This window comes from Ovis aries, chromosome 26, assembly GCF_016772045.2.
Source record: "Ovis aries strain OAR_USU_Benz2616 breed Rambouillet chromosome 26, ARS-UI_Ramb_v3.0, whole genome shotgun sequence".
Classification (NCBI taxonomy): Eukaryota; Metazoa; Chordata; class Mammalia; order Artiodactyla; family Bovidae; genus Ovis; species Ovis aries.
In genome coordinates this window covers 37,312,040-37,331,969 of record NC_056079.1, presented here as the reverse complement: position 1 = coordinate 37,331,969, position 19,930 = coordinate 37,312,040, and the positions used below count along the sequence as shown (strand labels likewise).

Sequence of the window (19,930 nt, the reverse complement as noted above, 5' to 3'; positions counted from 1 at the left end):
TCCACTTCCCTGGTGGCTCAGCTGGTAAAGAATCTGCCTGCAATGCAGGAGACCTGCATTTGACCCCTGGGTGGGGAAGATCCGCTGGAGGAGGGCATGGCAACCCACTGCAGTGTTCTTGCCTGGAGAATCCCCATGGACAGAGGAGCCTGGCGGGCTGCAGTCCACGGGGTTGCACAGAGTCAGACACGACTGAGCACAATTACTGTCTTCCATAGTGGCTGCAGCAATTTACACGCCCACCAACAGTATAGGAAGGTTCCCTTTTCTCCACACCCTCTACAGCAGTTACTGTTTGTAGACTTTTTAACAATGGCCATCCTGACTGGTGTGAAGGGAACCTCACTGTAGGTTTGATTTGCATTTCTCTAATACAAAATCGTATTTTTAAAAATTAAACGCTGATTGTCAAAACAAGTATATATGAGAATGAGAATATTTTGCTGGTAGGGGTACATCGTTCTACGGAGGACAGTTTGTCAGTATCCAGCAAAATGAAAGTCTGTACTTCAACCATTTCTAGATTCCACTTCTAGAAACTTATCCTACAGACACACTAGTACACGTACACATGACATTTCACTAAGGCTCTTTATAATGCCACCATCAAGACTCTTTATAATATCATAACAATCTACATGTCCACCCATAGGGGACTAGATACGTAAAACTATATCTGCAGAAGAGAATACTGCGGACACACTAAGAAGAATGAGGCAGCTCTATACGTGAGAAAATGAACCAATATCCAATAGGTTAAAAAAAAAAAAAGGTGTGGAAGTGTGCACGGTATGCTACTATTTATGTACAGGTAAGGACAAAAAGAAATGTTCACATTTGATATTAATCGTTAATACTTGTTGCATGCATTCTGCATGCCAAGAATTGTTCTTAGCACTTTACACGAATTATCTCATTAGTTGTTCTCAGTAATTCTGAGACCTCATTCATATACCCATTTTGCAGATGAGAAAAACTGAGGTACCGTGAGGTTGCCCAAAGTCACAAAGTGAGTGACTGAGTTTCAGGCTCTGTCTGGCATCAGAGCTCACCCTCTGGGCCAAACCACACTGAACCTCCTAATACTTCTGTTACCTCTTAAGAGTGTCCCCAGGAAACTTATACAAAGAGTTGCCCAGCTAGAAGATGAGGATGGGAATGAGAGGGTCTGAATTCTGTACACGTACATGACCTGTCCAAAAATCAATAAACGCTATAATCTTTTACTCTGCCTGCTTGGATTAATCGGTAAGAAGGACAATATCAATTAGTGTTATGAATGAATTATGCACTTTTAAAGAAATGTAGTTTTATTCATCTATTGACTTGCTCCTATATTTAATTAGTTTCTTTTTGTTTTTAAGGACTCAAAAAATGACAAATAAAACTTCACCTAGTACAGAATTCACAGTTATGCATACAAGCGATTTCCAAGATCATCAAGGGGGAATGATCACTCACACACACAGCATTAAGGGACTTCTCTGGCAGTCCAGTGGTTGGGACTTCACCTTCCAGAGCAGGGGGTGCAGGTTCGATCCCTGCCCGGGGAGCTAAGAAAGACCCCACAAGCACGCTGCCAAAGGATCAAGATGTGGAACATGGAAACAGAAACAACAGTAAACAAATGGGACCTAGTTGAACTTAAAAGCTTTTGCACAAGGAAGGAAACTATAAGCAAGGTGAAAAGGCAGCCTTCAGAATGGGAGAAGATAATAGCAACGAAGCAACTGACAAAGAATTAATCTCCAAAATATACAAGCAGCTCACGCAGCTCAATACCAGATAAGCCAACAACCCAACCAAAAAGTGGGCCAAAGGACTAAACAGACATTTCTCCAAAGAAGACATACAGACAGCTAATAAGCACATGAAAAGATGCTCAACATCACTCATTATCAGAGAAATGCAAATCAAGACCACAATGAGGTACCATCTCACGCCAGTCAGCACAGCCGCCATCAAAAGGCCTACAAACAATAAATGCTGGAGAGGGTGTGAAAAAAAGGGAACCCTCTTACACTGTTGGTGGGAATGCAAACTAGTACAGCCACTATGGAGAATGGTGTGGAGATTCCTTAAAAAACTGGAAATACAACCGCCTTATGACCCAGCAATCCCACTGCTGGGCATACACACCGAGGAAACCAGAATTGAAAGAGACACGTGTACCCCAATGTTCATTGCAGCACTGTTTACAATAGCCAGGACATGGAAGCAACCTAGATGCCCATTGGCAGACAAATGGATAAGAAAGTTGTGGTACATACACACAACGGAATATTACTCGGCTATAAAAAAGAACTCATTTGAGTCAGTTCTAATGAGGTGGATGAAACTGGAGCCTATTATACAGACTGAAGTAAGCCAGAAAGAGAGACACCAACACAGTATATTAATGCATATATAGGGAATTCAGAAAGACAGTAACAACGACCCCACATGCAAGGCAGCAAAAGAGACACTGATGTAAAGAACAGACTTTTTGACTAAGCGGGAGAAGGCAAGGGTGGGATAATATGAGAGAACAGCATTGAAACATGTATATTACCATATGACTAGACGACCAGCGCAAGTTCGATGCATGAAGCAGGGCACTCAAAGCCGGCGCTCTGGGACAACCCGGAGGGACGGGATGGGGAGGCAGGTTAGAGGAGGGTTCAGGGCAGGGGGACACATGTACCCGTGGGTGACTCGTGTCGATGTGCGGCAAAAACCACTTTACCGTCTGAGCCACCAGAGAAGTCCAAAAAAACCACTACAACACTGTAAAGCAACTATCCTCCAATTTAAATAAATTAATTTTTTTAAAGACATGGAACAGATGCAATTGTAACAAAGTCAATAAAGATTTGAAAATAAAACAAAACCGCATTAAGCCTACGGTTGAGGGTGAGGCTGTTCACTTACTTACAAAGTATCCTCAGAGGCAGGAGGAGGGATTTTAGACTTTATTTCTACATAAGGAGAGACATTAAATGCAGAAAGAGTAAAAGCATCCTCAGAAGCACACTCAGTCTCTTAATTATGATCTATCTCCAACAATAACTGAGAAAAATGGCACAATTTTTCTGATAGGAGAAACATTCACCATAAAATATAAAACCACGTCCTCGCAAAGATATAAAAGGTCTAAGACATCAATGAGGTAGGGCTCTATGTTTTGTGTGCTCATCTGAAACACAAGGTCAACAGGCCAGAACAGTGCTTCTCAAACTTTAATGCGTGTACACATCCCAGGGGACCTCGTTAAAATGCAGACTTGGATTCGGTAAGTCTGGGGGCCACCCAAGACTCCACCTTTTTCAGGCAGTCCCAAGGGCCACCTGTACTGAGGCGGGCTGGCCACACTTCGTGGAACAAGATTCTAGACAATAGGGCTAAGGGGATACAACTACACCCTCATAAATTTTCAGCTGGAGAACTAAACTGCAGCTATTAAAATCTCCGTCCCTTTGTTTTCGACCAGGATTCTTGGCCCTGCCCAATCAACAGAAATTGATAAAAGGCCAAACAAGAAATTCACACAAGGCTTTATTGGGGCCCCTGCTGCGGCAGTGGGGAGGGAAAGGCAAGTAACAGGTTCCCTTGCTGGCTCATTCCCCACGCGGGGACAAGCTGGTTGCCCCTATGGGGTGAGGGTAGGAGCAGGCCCGGAGGTCAGCCAGAGGTATGGCTTAGGCAGTCAGCCACCTCCTTGGGTGCTGTTGAGGGCAGCGGGCATGTGTAGGACTTTGCTTTTGCCCTCAAACCCCTGCTTTTGTCCCCAGCTCTTCAGAACTGGCATCTGGGCTTTTGACTTGTGCCTATAGTTTGCCCCAACTGCACGTGCGGACAGTGACTTTCAGTCCCTTATAGTTTCTCCATATTTTTGTCCAGATGCAAGCACTGCAGCCCAGGGTCCCAGGCCCCAGCCTGTCTCACCTTCAGAAGCGCTTCAAAATCCAGCAGAGACCCAGATTTGAATGGAGGTGTCCTTTCTCTTGACAACGGACCAGGGTGGCATACAGAGGGAAAAACGTGACTGCTGGGAAGACTCAAGCAGAGAAACAAAACCACGGGGGTGAGGACGACCCGGGGGCTCCTGGTGATGATTCTGGAGAGGAAGGAGGTCTTGGCTTCTTAGAAAGGGTGAGGAAGAGCGATCCAAGGGAAGCAGAATAAAGCAGCACATCCCAGTCCTGGAGAGAGCAGGGCAGGCAGGCATTACCAGGGCTCCTCTGGGAGCACCCAGACAGGTATCACTGCAGGTGTGGCCAGGTTTCATGCACATCTGATCTAATCTCTGATCCTAACAGTTAAAGTTCCTGAGAGAGGAGTCAGCAGGTAATTCTCAGGGCAGGCGGCGTCTGGAGAATGCCAGGGAACGCAGAGGGAAGTGCTCCCAGCGCTGCGGGGAGAGGGGCCCTCTGAAGTCAGCATCCTCGTGTCACCTCGGTTCCCCACCTGTCCAGAGGTCTACACATTCCTCCAAAAAGGGCCAGACAGAGACTATTTTAGGCTTTGCTGTTGGGCAAAAGCAGCCTGAGATGATGTGTAATTGCATGAACGTGGCTGCGTGTCAATAACACTTTATTTTACGGAACAGGCAGCAGGCAGGCTGGATTTGGCATCATTCCTGAATTACAAGGTAGGCGGTGGTAACAACTTCCCTAATGTTAGGAAGCTTGGGGTAAAGACCAAGGAGGTGGGAGCTGATGCAACTTACAAGTGACCCTGGGACTCAACAGCCATCAATGATAGCCGTTGGGGTCCATTTGGAAACATCTAGGTCCCTCTCATTACCTCCGTCCCTCCTGATCACCGGGCTAGGTAGCTCTTCCCGCCCACCTGCCTCCTCCTCCGGGCCCTCACTCCTTAACTCTTCTCCCCTCCAGAGCGTCAGCATTCGCTCTATTTCCTCCTTCCATTTAGCACAACTCTATCCTGCCCCACCCAATACCACCCTTTAGACCACATTCCTCTCTAGGTCCAATCTGGCAGCTTCAGGAACCTGCACCAGTTCTGCCCACTTTCCAGTGCTTCCACCCAGCATTCCTGTGCCAACTGGACTTTGACCCCACCACGTTTCTGTAATAGTCTTTGCCAAAATCATGAACACTCCTGAGCCATTAACTTTCCTGACCTGACTCGAGCGCTGGGAACTGCTGATGGCCAGCCCCTCTTCAAACCCCCTTACCACCTGGCTGGCGACCGTTGGGGGGGCCTCTCCTGCCCATGGGCCCTTCACTGGCTTCTCTTCTTCCCTCCAGTGTTTCCATTCACCAGCTTTCTGCTTTGAACGGCCTCCCGGCATTTGTAACAATGTATGTCACACAAGTGGGAGAGCCAGGGAGGTGAAGAATGAACTGATGCAAGTGAGCCCATCCCCTTCTGTTCAGAGCTGCCCCCACACGGGTCCGCTGTCCCCGCGGGCAGAGCCTGCATCCGCCTCGCTCCCCCAACCACAATACCATCCTCCCCACGGCTCCTCCAGCCCTGTTGTCAACAGACGGCCATCTCCTGTCGGTGGTCATTCTCTCACAGTCCTCACACCTTGCCACACAAACCCAGTGAGCCCCGCTCAATTTCATCGTGACCTGATCTCCCTTGGCACTGCCAGGACACCCTTGGACGGCAACTGTCCCTTCCAGCGTTAGAGGGCCTGCACCCCACCCCGAGGGCGCCTGCTCCCGCTACCACCTAGAGGTGCCTGCTTCTTGGCCCACCGTGTGCGTCAAGGTCCCGCCCTCAGTCCTGATCCCACCCCACGGCTTTAATCCCCTCCATGAGCCTTATGGGGGAGACCTGGGTTCGACCCCTGGGTCTGGAAGATCCCCTGGAGAAGGAAATGGCAACCCACTCCAGTATTCTTGCCTGGAGAATCCCATGGACGGAGGAGCCTGGTGGGCTACAGTCCATGGGGTCGCAAAGAGTCGGACACGACTGAGCGACTTCACTTCACTTCACTTCATGAGCCTTAAGGACCAAGTCGGAATTTTCATCTGTACATTCCTCCAGGGTGTCAGACGGCTCCATCCAACTATCCACCCACCTTTCCAGCTATTATCATCAAGAGCACGAGAGCAGCTGCAGTTCCGGACTGCCTGCATGCCTCACAGCCCACCCCAGCCCATAATGGAACTCCTCCTCCCACCGAGGAAGCCATCCCGGGCAGTCCACACAGGAGCCTGTATCCCCACTGCTCCCATCGATCAGAGCCCTGCAATCCCCTGGCCGTGCCCACTGCACCTACAGTGCCCGGTCCAACGATCACCGAGAACACACCCCAGACAACGTTTGAGTGTGTCCGGACCTGACACTAAGACACAAGCATTAGTTACTGTCAGTAGCAGTCACTGGACAGATAATGTTTTCCTGCTGTTTCCCCAAATATTAATACAAAGTAAACAACAAGAACTAGAAACGCCCAGTCACTTTCCAGTGAGGTCATATCGTGAGACTATCACAACTAGCTTTGAATTTCAAATGGGAAGACAAGGCATTTAAACATGTTTACTGGCTAACATTTAAAATCAGACCAAATCCTAGGATAAAGCTGAAGCTGTGAGTGTATGGAGTCCAGGAAAGAAAGCAGAGCTCTGAGCTCAGGTGAAGCAAATCATAACAGTCCCATCCTTAACTGGTGAGTGAGCAGGACAAGTCATTTCGCTTCAGCTTCCCCATCTTTAAAACGAGGGTCCTGTATGGTCTTCAAAGTTTAGACCAGGCAGTTTGTCAAAAGTTCTCAGTACAAAGTAAATTTTCCAGAAGAACCAGATAAAGCAAACTCAAGACTTGAAAACACATTTCTCCAGTTTTACTGAAAAAAAAAAATCTAAAATCACCTGATATTAGAAAAGAATTGGAAAGGAAGAAAAACTGCAATATGCGTTCATTCCCTTTAAAAATCAAGTAAAATTATTTGATTATTTGAGTAATAAGCAAATAAACTTTGTGGCAGTACTTTTCGTAGAACATTCAGGCCTAATCTCTCTTTGAAGAAAATAATGATGGACAGAAATAATTTCCTGAGAATGATACAAAGATTTTCCGCTGTAACAGACATCTGTGACTCCACCATGGACAGGGTCCTGCCAAACCACTCCAAGCTCCAGACAATGAGACTGTGCAAAAAACCCAGGCTCTCTGGGATGGGATATGCCACCGCCCAGAGAAGGCCCCCACCCACTTTAACAACCTTTCTGAACTACATGTGGGAGATTTAAAGAATCTTTAAGCACCATTCAAATTGCAAGCCTTTTGTAATCCTGTGTTTAGTAGGTGCTCATCCTGTTACTTCGGAGAAGGCAATGGCACCCCTACTCCAGTACTCTTGCCTGGAAAATCCCATGGACGGAGGAGCCTGGTAGGCTGCAGTCCATGGGGTCACTAAGAGTCGGATACAACTGAGCGACTTCACTTTCACTTTCACTTTCATCCATTGGAGAAGGAAATGGAAACCCACTCCAGTGTTCTTGCCTGGAGAATTTCAGGGACAAGGAAGCCTGGCGGGCTGCTGTCTATGGGGCCGCACAGAGTCGGACACGACTGAAGCGACTTAGCAGCAGCAGCAGCATCCTGTTACTCAATTAAATCCTTTCCTTTAATTATTGAATGAAATATTCCAACTATTGCTTAAGGCCTTCCACTGCGTGCTATGGAACAGAAAAATGTGAATAAAACATGGAGCTCTCGGTCTGGTGTGGAGATAAGAGTGAATCTGTAATAAATGCACACCGTGCTAAGACAGTTCCAAAGAGGAGATGCCTTTGGAGACAGCGTGGGAAACCAGGGACGTCTTCACAGAGGATGGAGCCCTTGAGCCAGGACTGGCTGTGTAATAGGCAAGAACAAATCTGACTCCATAGAAGGTCTGTTCCTTTTGATTTAACCTTTGTATTGTATGTCTTTGCTTCAAGGTAATAATGTTACCTATAGTCTGAAATACACAGGAAGCCCATTCTCAAGGCTCTGACCTTTAAAGGTATAACACATTTCCATTCATATAGAGGTAAACTGTTGCAGAACAGAGAATGACATGTGTGTTGTTGGAGGTTTACAGGAAATTGTAACCTGAGCTACCTGGACAGCTGCAAGAACAAAGGATTTCAACACCAAGAAGTCTGCAACAGTCAACCATGCCCCTCTCTCCCCTTGCCTTTAAAAACGTTTTGTTAAGGGGTTTGGGGGAGCATGAGCCACCCGTCTCATCGCATGGCCTCTCGAAAAACCATTCTCTGCTCCGAACTCCAATGTTTTGATGTGGCCTCTCTATAAGTTGGGCACATGAACTTACACTTGGTAACAGATGGGCAGGATGGGGTCGGGGACATGTTTTAATCTGAGGTGAGGACACCTGTGTATCACACACCTCCAGGCGTCTGAGCGCCTCACCCCACAGTCATCTCTGATTTTAACACCACTCTGAAAATTTTCTATATGATAGCGAGAGAGTATCTTGGAAAAGGAGCTTCCCCCCCAACCCACGAATTTGTACAGCGTCACCACATAACAAGCAGTATGGCTGTCTCCAAGGAACTGCAAGCAAATCTGACTTCTCAAGCCTTGTGACTTCATGGGGAAAACAATCTCCCCTAAACATCTGTCATCAAGATCTGGCCCTCACGTGGGACCTACAGTCCAAGTTCACAGTGCCTGGCGACCTGGTGAATCTCGAGACAAAAATGTGCTTTAGGGAGGTCCCAGCTTAGTGAGACCCCCAAGAAATCAGGCAGCAGCAAACAAATTCTCTGAAAGAATCCACCTTCAGTTTAGGCCTGAAAGAACCTCCACAGATAAATTTTCAAAAAACTGTGACACACTTAAAAGCCACAAATATACAGGAGGAAGCATCAGCAGAAACCACACACACACACACACACACACACACACACACACACACACGCACAGAAGATCAGCAGAGTCTCAAATACCAGAATCATCAAACACAAAATACAATGCAATCATGTTTAAAGAAATAAACAACTGATAAGATAAATGTGAAACAGAAAACTCATAAAAATAAGCAGGTGTTTTAAATGAATAGAACTTTTGGAAATCCAAGCATGTAAGATAAGTGACATTTAAAATGCAATAGGTATGTTTATTAGGAGACCAGACACCAATGAAGATACATCTTGAAGACAAAAACTGAAGACATTATTGAGAATGAAGCAGAGAAAGACACAGATGGAAAACTGAAGGAGGTAATAAGAGACGTGATAATGTTGAAGGTGTCTAACGAATCTAATTAGATTCCCATGAGAAAAGAAAGAGGCCGACTCAGAGGCAGCAAATGAAGAGAACGGCTGGACATTTCCTAGAATTGATGAAAGACACCAATCCAAAGATTCAGAAGACCTAACAAATTCCATACAGGGTCATCAAAAGACCTCCTGACATATCACAGCAACACAAGAGAACACCAGAGACACAGATCTTAAAAACAGCCAGAATGAAAAGACAGATTACAGCCATCCCTTAGTGCCTAAGAGAGATTGGTTCCAGGAGCACCCTGCAAACTCCCAAATCCACAGATGTTCAAGTCCCTTCTGTAAAATGGCATTGTATTCGCACCTATTGTAAACAGGCATTATATTGTATGTAGTCCCTTCATATGTAGTCCCATTGTATGTACCGTATGTATGTTCAAGTCCCTTCTGTAAGATGGCGTTGTATTGCACACCCTCCCATACATTTCACATCATTCCTAGATAACTTACAATGCTAAATACAATGCAAATGTTATGTAAATAATCGTAAATACACTGTAAATGCTATATTAAGTAGTTGCTGGCATGAGGCAAATTCAGGTTTTGCTTTTTGGAACTTGCTGGAATTTTTTTTTTTTTCAAACCAAAGTTGGTTGAACCCTCAGATGTGCAATCCAACTGTACTGGAACAGCAATTAACTAACTAAGGAACTAAGAAACAATAATTAACAGATTTCTCAAAAGCTACAATGCAAGTCAGAAACCGGTAGAACAACACTTTGAGTGTAAGGTGAGAAAATAAAGGTCCGTCTAACACCAGACAGGTTGAGTGAGCATCCTAACAGCTAGGGCAAAAGAAATGTATCACAGAAAGAGTATTCTAGACAGAGGGGACAGAAAGTAGAAGGTACAAAGGTGAGTACACGCTTGGGATGTTTTGGGAAAAGGCCAATGTAATGGGCAGAATAATCAAAGAGGGAGCCGGGAGATGAAGACAAAAGGGATCACAGGGGCAGACAACAGGGTCTGTGAGGCTAACTTGAAAGTCCATGGCAAAATTAGCAGAGGGTCCAACTGGCCTCCCTGTCTGAATCTTCTGTGCATTATTGAGTATCCAACCAGATTCTGATACACAGAAGACCTAGACACCAGCTTTATTGGTGGTTCTTGGCTGATTTTTTTGTTCCACTCAACCCTGAAATCTTATTCAGGCAGAACAATGATAGAGAAAATACAGCTAATTATTATTCAACCAAGCACACTTTTTATTTTGGTGGTGGGGGGACCTAGGCTGGGTCTTTCCTGTTGCTTGGGCTTTTCTCCACTTGCCACAGGTGGGGGCTACTCTCTACCCGAGGTGCGGGGGCTTTTAGCGATGCCCCGTCTTGTTGCAGAGCTGGAGTTCTAGGGCACTCGGGCTGCAAAGCACAGGCTCAGTAGTTGCGGCTTCGCTGTTCCCACACGTGGGATCTTCTCAGATCAGGGATGGAACCTGTGTCTCCTACACTGGCAGGCAGATCCTCTACCACCGACCTACCCAGGAAGCCCCAACCATAGTTTATTAAGAGACAAGTCAGAAGATCGGAACTACCAGGAAAAGTCAAGAGGAATTCCAAAATCCAAGCCAATTCTCTGTGCCACCAGGTTTTCAGCAGTCGAGGCATTTATTACGGCAAGCTTCAGCTCCTTCAGGGGGATTTTGAGGCTAAAACGTCACACACTGCGTTCACCTTCCACTCTGTACACCTTGTATTGAACAGGTCCGTGGAATGAGACAGCCAAAATCAGTACCTATGGGCTAGTTACATTTGTTGAAGCTGTGAATAACTACCTTCACACATGATTTTTCTACTCATCAAAGTGATGGGATCACTGGTTCAGCTCTCACTGAAAAGGCAAAGGCTTTTCCAACTTGCATGACCTTGTCGTTTACGCTTTCTGCAGGATGGGTGATTTCAGCATTTTAATGCCCAGTGTACCCTTTGGGGGGCTTCCCTGGTGGCTCAGACGGTAAAGCGTCTGCCTGCAATGCGGGAGACCCAGGTTCGTTTCCTGGGTCGGGAAGATCCCCTGGAGAAGGAAATGGCAACCCACAGGGGGCATATATATTCCAGGCAGGTCTACCAAGGCATCTCCCAGAAGAAGAGGGCACAATGGTTATTTCTTAAATTCATACTGAAAAACAGAACTCACTAACCCAGACCCACTGTGCCCATGTTTTCCACTATTTCCCATCTGTAACACTCTAAGCATCTCCTTCTTCGCCCCAACTAGGTGATGTCCTCCACACGTGGACCCAAAACATGAACCCTCATCCCCAACTCCAGCACTCCCACAAAGCCGTCCGCCAGTCAGAGTGTTTCCAACAAAACTGAAGTCTCCTCAGGAGCAGTTAGTCTTATCAACTCCCCCCTCCCCAGAACTTATATCTCTGTACTGCTTCCAAAAGTATTTAAACTGAATCTTCCCAGAACCTAGAAATTAGCTTGAAAGTGGTTTTCATCACCTTAGCTATCATCTTAAATTCTCCTTTACTTTTCTCCACAGTAAGAGTATAGGACATAGACCCTGTTATACTGCTCAGACTATTACTTTAAGACTGGCTGATCACTCAGTTTTGCTTCAGTTGTTGCAAGCCTTCAGCAACATTGTTGCTGAGAACATCCCTCTGTGGAGACCCGGGGCATGGAGACACCTGCACGGGGTAAGGCTGTGTCCCACCAGCCACAAGGTATCCCCTCTTCTCCAGCCTGGAGAGACACTGGCAAAATCATGACAAAAGAGTAACCCCTCCCTGGCAGTGAATGTCTGCCATATCCTAGATGCTGTCCCAAGTGCTTTCTAGGGGATAATTTATTTATTATGTTAACAACATAGAGGCCGTACTACTGTCTCGGGCTCACAGATGGAGAAACTGAGGCACAGAGACATTCAGTGGCTTAGCCAGGCTCACAGCCAGGACGTGGCCAGGCCTTGATGCAAACCTGGTAAGGCTGTTGCGCTCTGCAGTCTACGTCTGTACCACAGTCTCATACCCACACAGATAAAGGGCGTCTGTCCCATCTCCTACACTCGGCCACAGATCACTAGAAAAGAGGAAGGCAGGGAGAGAGCAAGGGACAGAGGGCAAGAAAGGAAAAGAGAAGAGAGGGAAGGAAGACAGAAAGAATCAAACGGAGAGCGAGAAAAGAGTGAGGCAGGGATGGAGAGAGAAGCCGAGGGCGTGCAGCAGATTTCAGGGTGCAGTCGGAGTCCAGACAGGCCTGAATGAGTCCCAACGTTTTTAACTACATGACCTCAGGCCAGTTACTTAATCCCCCTAAGCCTCAATTTCCTCATCTGTAAATTAGAGATAATTACACCTTCTACCACTGCTGATGAGTGGCAGAGGCAGTATTCAGCCCATAATCGTTCCATAATGCTATATTGCCACGTCCTCCAGAAGACTCTAATTTTTCAAAACTAGGGGGAACATCGAGGCTTCCTGCTGCCTGCCAGTTTGGAGGCAACTACTGCCAATCAGAGTTTCCTGGTCCCATGACATCTGCAGAGTCTAGGTTCTGAGTGAACCAGAGAGCTCCACACAGACACACTTCCCAGCGAAGAAAGCCATCCTCTTCCTCGTGAACAGCTCCATCAGCTAAGGGAGTGTTCTCAGAGCCCTCCTCTATGTCACCCCCAACATCCAAGTGATGGCATCACAGCACCTGCCCGGAACAACACAGTGGAAAAAAAAAATAAGGTTCTCAAACGAGAGTTCTTAACCAGAGCATGCACCCCTCAAAAGCTCCTAGACAGACTTCCTGCTATGGGGAAGGGGCCTTTCAACCCTGCCACTCTGGATGCATGTGAGCTGGTCCTTCGAGGGCCCTGGAAGTGGGCAAGACTCTGCTCAGACCTCGTGAAGGTGAGTGACCATGGGGAGTACCTCGGGCTAACACCACCCAGCACAGGTCCTCAGCAGGATGCTGCAAAGACCTTCAACAGACTCACCAAGCATCTGCCAGCAAAGCTGTGTACAAAACAGAGATTAAAAATAAAAAAATCACAACACAAAACTATCTAGAATCTGAAATATGCACCAAACAAATAGTGTCTGTATGAGGGTTCTGGTTTCCTGGCTCGTACTTTTTTTTTTTTTTTTTTTTTTTGAGACTTTTCCAATGTTCTGTAATACGGCACTATTATTGCTATATAAAGTCTTTTCTTTTAAGTAACACGGATAACATGGAGTCTGAATTGGAAGAGAGAGAATATTCACCCCTCATCTATTTCATGACCATCTGTGTTATGCTCCCTGTGAAATAATGGGACAGACACCTAGTATTGTGGGAGGCTCCGGCCTTTCCTTTCCATGAACCCTAAAGGTCAGGTATATCTCAGCTCCTAAGAGAAGTCGCTGGCACACACAGTGAAGTTTATCCTGCCTTTCTGCCGCCCCAGTGAATGTCAGTGTGAACGGTACCTTCTATTCGCTTGTTTGGGGCTGTGCTGGACCTTCCCTGCTGCATAGGTTTCTCTCCAGCTGCAACAAGCAGGGGCTACCGTGGAGCTGCAGCTCCCAGGCTCTAGAGCACAGCCTCACTGGTGGTGGCGCGCGGGCTTCGGTGCTCCAGGGCAAGCGGGATCTTCCCCAACCAGACACAGACCCCGTGTCTCCTGCACTGACAGGATTCTTTACCACGGAGCCACCAGCGAGGCCCAGCATCTTTGGAGCCTGACTTTGACCTCAGAGAGCCCGTTCATCCTAAGATGTCAAGGTCTGGGGAACAAACTCACAGTCCGTCTCAGCCATTCCCCCTCTTAACGTTCACTCTTCTACGAGTCAGAGGTTCTTTATCTGTAGATTCGCCCAGCCAGCATTAACTCCTTTTCCACCCACCGGTTAAAGCCGTCCCTCTGCATATTCACCAGCTGCTGCCCTTTATTAAAATTCGATAACTAAAACAACGGCAACATAAATATATGTTCCCAGTACTCTTACTAATTTTTAAAAAGTCAAAACACTAAGGTGATGCTTTATTTAAAAAGGTTTGCATCGTGCAATAACTGAATGCCATCTAAACAGTTAACAACCATCTTATCAGTAAACAGATATCCTCCTCACAAGAAAGCCTCCCGCTAGTCCACTTCTTCTTTCCTGATAAGAAGCCTTTAAGTACGAAAGCGGAACCCAGCACTGGCCCCACGCACAGAAAGACCGTCTGCTAGGAGGATGCTGAGGCTCAGGCAATCCATCTCAGAGCAGGAGAGCCACTGGCTTCACTCCTCGGGAGACAGGGGCCTTGCCTAGCTGCATCCCCGCCGTCCACTTGGAGCCATGCAGAGACACAGCCCATCTGCTTTGGCCTCTGCAGAGCTGTCCTGGTCGGTCAAGATGGGGGGTGGGGCGGGCCACACCATGCATCCAGCCACCCTGAGCCTCTGCCCCCCGAAGAGGAAAACCCTCCCCCTTGGACTCCCCTCACAGACCCCCAACCCCCAAGGCAGAAACCCCAGCATTACCTGCCCACGCAGGCAAACATCTGTAAACCACAAAAGGGAATGAAAAAAAACCTGCTGGGGCTACATACGCCTGGAAGAGGATGCAAAACGCGGTGTCTGGGGTCCCGCCCACGTATCTATTAGGCTTCTCATCAATCAGGCCTCTGAGATGTCACGAATCCCCCACCCCCACCCCCGTACTGTTGAGAAAACACTGGAACAGCATCAACCTATTTAAAGATAACCACAGTCCTGATAACAGATTTTTCCACCTTCCATCGTGCGGGGTCAGGTCTGCATTCCTGTAGATATTTCAGCTCCGACCGTGGTTCAAGGCCAGCAGACTGAAAACCCTGTTTTCTCTGGGTGGTTATTTTCCTTTTAAACCTCTCCCCCAGGCTCAGAAAAATCTGAACGCCAAACGTATTGAAAAATCATTCATTATGATTAAAGATTTCTAGAGCAAATCCGACACTGAATACAACTAATGACCCACCACCCCCATCCACCTTGCCTTCCCAGGAAGAAGGGTCCCTCCAGCGGGCTCCCTTCCAGGCGGCGTGCATTCACGCTTTCACGAGCTGGGAATAGACTGTCCAGGAGGCTGCAAAGAAGGCCTGATTCACAGGCGGGGCATGCGTGGCCCTGATAGCAGTGGCTGCCTCAAGCTTGCAGGCCCAAACCTTGGAGGAAGGTATGAAGAATGCTTACTGACCGGGGGAGGCGAGCAGGGCGGGAGACTTAACAAGACAGATGTCTTACCTGAAACAACCCAGGGGAAATGTACTGCTACATTTCCACAGTGCAAAAAGTGCCAGCTCATCGTGAGAGAATCTTAGGTATAAGCACTGCCAAGAGCCAGGGAGCCAAACCAGTCCCCCCACCCCACCCCCACTGCCTACAAATCTCTGTTCCTAATGCTTGATTCGACCCTGAACCCACCTCCAGGTTCACAGCAGACACTGGCGATGTTAAGACAACAGGGAGATGTCCCTCTCTGTGCAAGACTAAAGAGGACTCTGTCCAGGCTTGTGGTGGTCAGTCGCTCAGTCGTGTCCGACTCTCTGTGACCCCATGGAAGGTAGCACATCAGGCTTACCTGTCCAAAACCATCTTCCCAGAGTTTGCTCAAACTCATGTCCATAGAGTGGGTGATGCCATCCAACCATCTCATCCTCTGCCGTCCCCTTCTCTTCCTGCCTTCGATCTTTCCCAGCATCAGGGTCTTTTCTAATGAGTCAGTTTTTCGCATCAGGTGGCCAAAGGATTGGAGCTTCAGTTTCAGAATCATTCCTTCCAGTGAATATTCAGGGTTGATTTTCTTTAGCACTGACTGCTTTCAGAGACTTTTCCAATTATCAGCAGAGGGACCCCCGCTGGAGAGAGCAGTCCTTGACCAGGTGTCGCCCTTGGAAACCTAGTGATTCTCCCCTCATCACGTCCTTTCTCCCAAATGCTCCCCAGACTCCCATTTTCTGTTGAACACATTTTCTAAAGCTGTAAATCAAGGAGCAGGATGAAGACATGACTGGTTTTACAGGGTTGCTGAAAAAGGAAATGGCATTTTTACTCAGCTTCAAACTATCCTGATAGATAAATTTGGGACTTATAAAAAATAAAAGAGAAACTTATTTGTAAAAGTATTCATGACTGAATTGTGTTACATACCATGGGGTTCTTTCAGGCTCTTCACACAGTGTTTAAAATAGTTACAAATGCCTATTAATAACCAGCTCGCCTCCTAAGATAACACACAGGAGCCAGAACTCCGAAGGAGGATCAAGAAAGGGCAACTGTCTCACAGGACCTGAGGCCCTGGGTGGACTTTGGTGGAATAAATGCTCGTATTCACAGCCCGGATGAAGTGTCCTGGCAGGGATGAGTCACCCCAGGTCCTCCTCCTCCCAGATGCAGCCGGGGGTGCGTGGACCTCACCCACATCGTCGCGACGTGCAGCTTGGGGCAGAGCCACGGTCCTCAGGGACTTCGGTTCTGCCATCGGGACCGAGGTGGATGGCCACCTGGGAAGACAGGATCCTCCCCCAGTAACCTCCCAAAGGACCTGAATCTCCCCCAGACTTAACACACCGTGGAAGGGTGTGCGTTGTTTCCCTGGGATAACGGATAACTAAAAACGTGTTTTGCCGTCAAAGAGCACAGCCTCTGCTCATTTAAACTTCACACATCAGCGTCCAAGAGACAACCTCCTGGTCTCACCGCCGTGATGAGGTCATCTACCCCATCCTGGACGATGTGCCAGATGTCTTACTTTACTTCTTTTACTTGGATCTTTCTGGTCCAAGTTCCCTCTCTCTTTACACTCCCCTCGGGACAGCTTTCACATGATGGTCTACACTGAGGTTATTTCAATTCCAATTCCACTTGGAGTCACTTCCCGTTGCCTTGTCTAGTTTAAGACCAGGCAACCTTAGAGAGAGACCGTTCCCTCCACCAGTGTGAAATGGTAGGCAGAAGCAGGGTGTTTCACGTCTTCCTTAGGCTCACAGGATGAGGCAGACATACTGGAGGCATACCACCACCGAGGTACCTCCTGGAGCCCTGAAGCACATGTCACTGGCCCAGCGCAATCAGCCCACCAAGTGTGAGTGCTACAAGGAATCAGAGCCTCCAGGCCATTAGCCCCCGCTCACAACTAAGGCATGGAGCCCGGACAAATTCACTTACTCGCTCCAGGTCCCAGGAAGAAAACTCCATTTCTTTCACTTCCTTCTGTTCAAGCTATTTTACCCAAGGCACTTGCTAACTTACTAACCCCAAAGGAAAAGAGTTAGTCACTCAGTCGTGTCCGACCCTTTGAGATTCTATGGACTGCAGCCCGCCAGGCTTCCCTGTCCATGGGATTCTCCAGGCCAGAATACTGGAGTGGGTTGCCATTCCCTTCTCCAGGGGATCTTCTCAACCCAGGGATGGAACCCAGGTCTTCGGCATTGCAGGCAGATTCTTTACCGTCTGAGCCAGAGGGAAGCCCTACTAACCCCAAAGACAATTTCTTTTCAACCTGAAAAGGTGAGGTGCTCTCTTATATGCGGGCTCTAAAAGCACAATACAAATGAACTTATTTACAAAACAGAAACAGACCCATAGACACAGAAGCAAACTTACGGTGGTTCCCAAAGGGGGCACACAGAGGAGAGAGACACCAGGAGTTTGGGAGGAACATACACACCCTCCACGCACAAAGCAGATAAGCAGCAACACTGTGCCGCTCAGGGACCGCAGCTCAGTGTCGTGGAATAACCTATAAGGGAAAAGAATCGGAAAAAATATATAGATAGGTTTAACTGTATCACTCTGCCGTACACCTCAAACTAACACAATATTGTAAATTAACTATACTTCCGTTTTTAAAAATGTAATCTGAGGATTCCTTCACACAACGATTGAGAGGAATGGCTCCGGAGTCCGTCTGAACAAGAAGGACTGGAGTTTGAACAGGAAAGCGGAAGTCGCTCAGTCGTGTTCAACTCTTTGAGAACCCATGGACTATACAGTCCATGGAATTCTCCAGGCAAGAATGCTGGAGTGGCTAGCCTATACCCTCTCCAGCACATCTTCCCCACCCAGGAATCAAATCCAGGTCTCCTGCACTGCAGGCAGATTCTTTACCAACTGAGCTTATCAGGGAAGCGTGGCGTTTGGACAGGTCAAGGCCCTAAATCCAACAGGATCATAGATCGACTGTCAGGAAACACCATCTGCAACTCAAAACCTAACGTCTCTCGCTGGAATGAGGAAGAGTTCCGGAACGCAGAGAAGATCGCCCGCTGCTCCAAGAGAGACAGAATGTGAAATCATAAGCTGTAAATCAACCAAAGTTACACCACAGAGAAGGGAATGTAAGATTATACCAGGCGCATGTTTCCATTATAAGAGTACTAAATATTGGTAAGAAATTCAGAAATTTGCAAGAGCGTATGAGAAAAGAATTAAACTCTATGATGATCGTGAAACTGCCTTCAACTAAATATTTTCAAAGGAAATATAATTAAAGTGCAGACTACAACTCTTCTGAAAATGAGGATAGAGTAGTTGAACAGAAGGAACTGTAAAAATTCAAATACGAAGAGGATGCTGGAAATGGACTGAGAAAGTAAAATCCTGACCAATTGCATCCTGTAACCATTCAACAGGAGGCAGAAAACCTGGCTCCAAACTGCAAAACACAGCCGCCCGGGGAACAGCTGTGACAAGTTTTTCTATTTTTTATTCAAAAATGCAAAAGGTAAAAATCGTATGTAGTCTCATCATTTCTTTAAAATTGTATAAAGAAGTGATTGTCCCCACTCTGCCAACCACACCTTCGCCCCTGGAGCCACTTCAGGGATGCAGTGTAGGGCCACACACTCGTCAGCTTCTTTCTGTACACAGAGGCCTCGCTCAGCACACACACACACACGCACACAGCCCCAGCTCAGACACACACACACACACAGAGCCCCAGCTCAGACAAACACACACACACATACACAGCCGCAGCTCAGACACACACACACAAACACACACACAGCCCCAGCTCAGACACACACACATGCAGAGCCCCAGCTCAGACACACACACACACACACACACAGCCCCAGCTGCACACACAGACACACACACACACACACACACACAGCCCCAGCTCAGACACACACACACACAGAGCCCCAGCTCAGACACACACACACACGCAGAGCCCCAGCTCAGACACACACACACAAACACACACACAGCCCCAGCTCAGACACACACACACAGAGCCCCAGCTCAGACACACACACACACACACACACACACACAGCTGCAGCTCAGACACACACACACAAACACACACACAGCCCCAGCTCAGACACACACACACACAGAGCCCCAGCTCAGACACACACACACACACACACAGCCCCAGCTCAGACACATACACACACAGCCGCAGCTCAGACACACACACACACACACAGAGCCCCAGCTCACACACACACACACACACACACGCAGAGCCCCAGCTCAGACACACACACACACACACACACACAGAGCCCCAGCTCAGACACACACACACACACACACAGAGCCCCAGCTCAGACACACACACACACACACGCAGAGCCCCAGCTCAGACACACACACACACACACACACAGCCCCAGCTCAGACACACACACACACACACAGAGCCCCAGCTCAGACACACACACGCACACACACAGAGCCCCAGGTCAGACACACACACACATGCACAGAGCCCCAGCTCA

At 47.7% G+C, this 19,930-nt stretch overlaps 1 protein-coding gene across 23 annotated transcripts in view; it reads right to left on the bottom strand.

The window, feature by feature from the left end:
* Positions 1–19,930, bottom strand: part of CSGALNACT1 (chondroitin sulfate N-acetylgalactosaminyltransferase 1) — a 336,716-nt gene that overhangs the window by 232,670 nt on the left and 84,116 nt on the right. For 12 of the 23 annotated variants that reach the window (XM_027962570.2, XM_060407077.1, XM_060407076.1 and 9 more), the window contains one exon: positions 17,802–17,937. The exons of 10 other annotated variants lie outside the window; for them this stretch is intronic. The gene's annotated coding sequence lies outside the window, so the exon portion shown is untranslated. Of the gene's footprint in view, positions 1–1,461; positions 17,938–19,930 lie in introns of all 23 variants that reach the window. One more of the 23 variants, XM_060407074.1, reaches the window with a different exon arrangement.